Source organism: Cicer arietinum, chromosome 4, assembly GCF_000331145.2.
Source record: "Cicer arietinum cultivar CDC Frontier isolate Library 1 chromosome 4, Cicar.CDCFrontier_v2.0, whole genome shotgun sequence".
NCBI lineage: Eukaryota > Viridiplantae > Streptophyta > Magnoliopsida > Fabales > Fabaceae > Cicer > Cicer arietinum.
The window spans coordinates 35,704,527-35,710,199 of NC_021163.2; the positions used below are offsets into that span (position 1 = coordinate 35,704,527).

At 30.8% G+C, this 5,673-nt stretch overlaps 1 non-coding gene across 1 annotated transcript; it reads left to right on the forward strand.

Moving 5' to 3' along the window:
• The first annotated feature begins 3,179 nt into the window (after nucleotides 1–3,179).
• Nucleotides 3,180–3,309, forward strand: LOC113784987 (small nucleolar RNA SNORA69). The gene has a single exon (XR_003471148.1). It is a non-coding gene; the product is annotated as a small nucleolar RNA SNORA69 (small nucleolar RNA).
• The last annotated feature ends 2,364 nt before the right edge of the window (nucleotides 3,310–5,673 follow it).

Below are 5,673 nucleotides of genomic sequence, written 5' to 3' on the forward strand. Positions count from 1 at the left end.
TTATATGGTTCAATTTGTATTGTGTTTTTGTTTCAATCTTACTTTTAGTTACTATCAATTTTTACTTCTGATTATGATTTCAATGGTTGACAAAAAAACGGTTATTACAAATTGAGAATGTAATTAGTAAATAGATAAATGTGTAAGCATATATACTATTAACTAAATGAAAATTCATGTCTCATAATTACAATCATTTTAAATTTTTAAAATTGATTGTTTGTGTATTCTTTATTTGTCTATGTAATTAGTCTTCAATGATATTTTGAACTATGAATCATGATTCCCTTCCTGAGATTCTTAAGACACTTAAAGAGAAAAACATAAATGGTGAAGACTGCGAAATGTTCCATATTGCAACATGTGATTAGTCTACAATTAGGTAGAATCTCAATTGAAAATCAATGATCTACATAGATGGACATTCATAAATTTGTTGTATGCTTTATTCTTATCAGACTTCTGTTTGAACCTTTGAAATTCATCATTGACAAACTCGGTGAAACTTTAATGCTCCAATATAGAAAAGTAAATTAACAAGTAAGAAGAATTAAAAAACTAAAACTGAAATTTATTTAATGTTGAAAAGAAGTTTTATAATTCAATAGAAAGGTTGATTCTAGGTAATTAATGGTTACGTTATAATGCATTCCAACAGTTTTCAAAATCTAATCAAATAGGGAAAATTTTATTAAAACTTCAGTGAACTATATTGTCTTCGATATGCATGTACTCTATTAGAATAAATCCTCACATATGAGAAATCCTCTGATATCATGAAAAGGATTGTCTTCTTGAAAACAAACGAAAGGGGAAATGAATAGTTGATTAACATTTATAATTATTGATATTTATTGTGATAAATGAAAAATAAGAATTTTAGTTTCCACATGTATAATTGGAAACATTCTGATTATGTAAATTGTAAAATAAATAAATAAATTTTTATGTTTGTTACAAAGATGGAAAATAAGAGATTTATTAATTGCTTTTATATATTGTGTTGCTATTTTTTAAACAAAATATTGTTGCGGCTTTTTATTACTGTTATTGTACTTAAAAAAGTGATGTTGCTTTTTCTAACGATGATTGTTGTAATTTATAATAGTGGTGTTGCTATTTTTTTATGTTGTTGTTGTCTTTTTAATTACTGTTGTTGTTTTGTAAATATCACGTATTGCTGTTTTCCTTAATTATTGTTGTTGCTGTTTTTCCAAAGAACAGTCTGTTCTTATTGCTTTTTTTATTTTTTTCCTGTTTTATTTTTTTAATTGCTGCTGTCTCAAAAATAAATTCTGTTGTTTTAAAATAATTTCTATTTCCTTGATTTATTAGCTGTTTTAATGTTGCTGGTTTATTTTAAACATTTATATCTCTCTTTTAATTTAGTTGTTGTTTTTCTCTAAATTATTGGTTATTTTATTATTGTCCTTGTATTAAATTTTATATAATAACCGTAATTCAAATTTAATATATGCATTTTTTTATTAAAATGGAATATATAAGTCAGCTAAATCAATTGCAATAAAAGTACAAATACAGGATAGACAATCCACAATTCAAATAGTTGTCCGACATTAAAGAAAAACTGGCTAGATTCTGAGCAGAAGTATTGGCAGTTCTCTTCACATTAGCCACTACATATAAGGGAAATAAAGAAAGATGATTGTGACTGTCGACAATAATGGAATCCAAATAGAAATTGTTTAAAAGATGGTCATTGATAGCTCTAACAACATTGATAAATCTCTTTCCATCAACATGCGATGAAACCCCAAATCCAAAGCAAATTGAAGATACAAATTGAATCTCATAGTTTGAACCACATCTAACTAAAGAAAAATATAAAATTTTCAAGTTCTAACACCTAAAATCACACTTTCACCATATCTGACAACAATGTTGATTCCCCATGCTCCATTTGCAGGACCCACGACGTCAACATTAATTTTATAAAAATTATCTAGAAGTGGCGTCTTGTAGATTGATTATGTCCCTGTGCAAGAGTATTCAACAACACATGTGATTATTTTTTTTTAATGATGACATTTCATCTTTGAATCTAATTTCGCTTGATTTTTTGTTTTATTTTTGGCATTTGATGAAAAGATAAATTTTGCTTAGTAGGAATTCTTATAAAATTAATTGACGCTAATTTTATAGTAAAACAAAAATAGATATACAAAAATTGTAAAAACCTTCGAAACTAATGATAAATTGAATTGGAGCTTCCTATAAACGTGGAATAATTGTTTTTAATTAAATATTTTTTCATAATTTCTCAATCTTCTTTTCAAATTGAAAGCCCATTTTTATTTATTTGCCCTATATTCAATATTTATTTACTTTTTTAGTATTTTGACATGTTTTGCGAAGTCGAATCATCAAACTTCATATGACACCGTGTATCATAGTAATGAAATATGATGTCAAAAATGTAGAAAATTTGGTACAATTAAAACTTCATTAAATACTTTCAAAACACTAGTTGAATTACAAAGATATCATCAAATGCAACTTAAATATTTTTTTGAGGAAGGACAACTAAAAGTTAATAACAAAAACCTTTTTACAAATAATAATCATTATTCTTAAAGTCATAGCGTTGGAGCCTAATGTAAGCTATAAATTTCTAGGATCCCAAATCCTACAATTCAAGACTTCACGTTGTGAAAACTTCGACACTTCATCGACCACCAAAAATATGTGTTGGTTGTAGGGGTGAAAATAAAAAACCAAACACATAATAATATGATCATGCATAATATGCACTCAGGCATTTACTTATTATTATTTAGCACATTACAATTAATCACATCATCAACTTTAATCATTTATCATCATAAAATACAAACATTTAGCCATATCTTTGATCATTAGCCATCATATCACAAACTTAACTAAAGCATGCAAGTAGGAAATAATAACTATAATCAACATTGATACCATTTGGAAAACACATCCACTACGCGAAAAAACGGCTTTTACAGCGCTTTTTTTAAGCCATTTACAGCGTTTTTTCAAAAAAATAAGCGCTGTGAAAACGAGCGTTGTAAATGATACAACAGCGCTTTTATAAAAGCGCTATAAAACATGTAAATACAACGCGCGCTTGTTATGCACATTTTACAGCGCTTCTTCACAAAAAGCGCTGTAATATGCACACCCATATATGAAATTATGGGTGGGCATATTACAGCGCTTTTTCGAGAAAGCGCTGTAATATGTACACCCATATATGAAATTATGGGTGGGCATATTACAGCGCTTTTTCGAGAAAGCGCTGTAATATGCACACCCATAACTCATATGACGGGGTGCATATTACAGCGCTTTCTCGAAAAAGCGCTGTAAAATGCCCACCCATAATTTCATATTATGGATCTGCATTTTACAGCGCTTTTCTTGTACATATTACAGCGCTTTCTCACGAAAGAGCTGTAGAAGGTGCACCATTAAAGCGCTTTAGAACAACATTTTACAACGCTTTTTAAAAAAAGCGCTGTAAAATGTGTGTGTTTTTTTTTTTTAAACGCTGTAAATTAATTATTTGAAATGAAAAGTGCTTTTTAGCTTTTTATGGCACTTTTTTTAAAAAGCGCTGTCTTTTATCTTTGTACCCAAAATTATTTTTGATCCAAAAAATTAATTATTTGAAATGAAAAATGCTTTTTAGCTTTTTATGGCACTTTTTTTAAAAAGCGTTGTCTTTTATCATTTTACCCAAAATTATTTTTGATCCAAAATCACTTCACAATCAGTAGAACATAACATATTATAGACAATCAGTTCACACAATCAATAGAACATAAATCAGAACTCTGTAACTTTTTTAACATATATGTAACTCTGTAATTTACAACCTAAGTAACTACATTCAGATACATATATACAACCTAATTTACAACCTAATTACCTACATTCAGATCCATTATATAATAACTAACAGATCCATTATATGCATATAATAACTATGATCATTTACAGCAATAATAACTATAATACATTATATGCATATATTGTGTCCTATGATCATTTACATATAATAACTAACAGAATATACATTATATGCACTAGCTACCATATAATATTCAGATCCCTTGCCCAGCAGCAAGCTATTTCCCAGAAAATCAAATAATTTTCATGTCAAGCACGTACTGACACCATTCTTCCTTTAATTCCATCAGATCTTCCTCAGAATATGATGGACTGGAATTGGCAAAGTACTGCAATATAAAAATTGAACATATTATATGCTGCTGCCCATGTTCCTTTTTATTTGGATGTCAAGACACGCCCCGTATTTACCAAGGCGTGGCTGACTTTTATTAGGAGCAGCAGCAGCAGCGACCGATTTTCCCCGATCCAGATTTTTTGTTGCTGCAAGTTTTGCAGCTTTATTACCCTCCAGCCTTTGTAGTTTGGCAGCCCTATTAACCTCCAATTTTTGAGGTCTGCTGCCTTTTTTTGGCTGTAGGGGTGGTTTATTTATTTGGACCTACAAAAATGAGGTAAAATGTTAGTTTATTGAATCTGAAAAAATAAAAAACCTTAGGCAATAAATGTGACAAACCTTTTCGGGAGATGTAACTGATTTGTCCTTGGGAATCTTTTTTTCGAGGGCAACAAGGTGTGTGGGCCATGCCACGTAACTGCCAATAGCGTCGCTTAAGAACTTCATATCTCCATCGTTGTCCGGTATGGGCAACGGTGCAGTTGGTTCGAAAGCAACCGTAGGCGATACTTTGACATGGCCCGCGGGGATCGGAATATTGTGCAATACTTCTCCCGAAGTATTGTGCAATATTCCTTTTCCCACCTTCCGTTGAGTCGGCGAGGACAAGTATAGGACACATGTAGTGACACCCTACATCAATAGTTAAAACATAAGTACAGTTAATATATAAGTTTGTTTAATACATAAGTAATTACATAAGCAAGTAAGTAGTAAGTAATTAATTACCTCGGGAATACTCTTCAAACCGACGTTGCAACTCCCGGTTTCACTCTCCATTTGTATTTCAGGTTGGAGCTGAACCGGAAGTTGCTTGTCTTTATTCGTATTCACCAAGAGTGCCACTTGCTCCGATAAGATTCTGAGCTTCTCTAATACTTCCTCGTTGGAAGGTTTTTGGCGCTTCTCTTGAGGAAAAAAGCTTTTGGGAGTTACGCCAAATCCTTTCCCCCTCACTCGACCGGAATACTCAGGGACATTAAACACTTTCCCAAGAATGTCCCTGCACGTATCCTTGTTGCCCTCTTGAGTTTCAGAACTTTGTTCAATAGTTTCCTAAAATACATGTAACATTAAAAAGATAAGTTCAATAGCATTTTTAAAATACAATATTAAAAAATATTAAAGTGATAATATACTTACACAAAGTTCTACAACTTTCTTGACATTTTCATTATCAACCACTCCTTCTTTGTTAACACGCGCTTCCTTCCATAAGATATGACGACCCAAGGGTTGATCGGCTTGGGTGTCTTTTCTCTATTCGTTAAAATCATAAACAAAATAATACAAATTAGTTACACACTATAGTTTATAATACAAATTACAAGTGATGTTTAATTACTTACAATTTTTTGTTCAAGGCGTGCATATCCCATACGTGATTTCTTGTATGGGTGTTTTGGGTTGCTTGCCCGTTCGCGATTTGCCTTACTAAT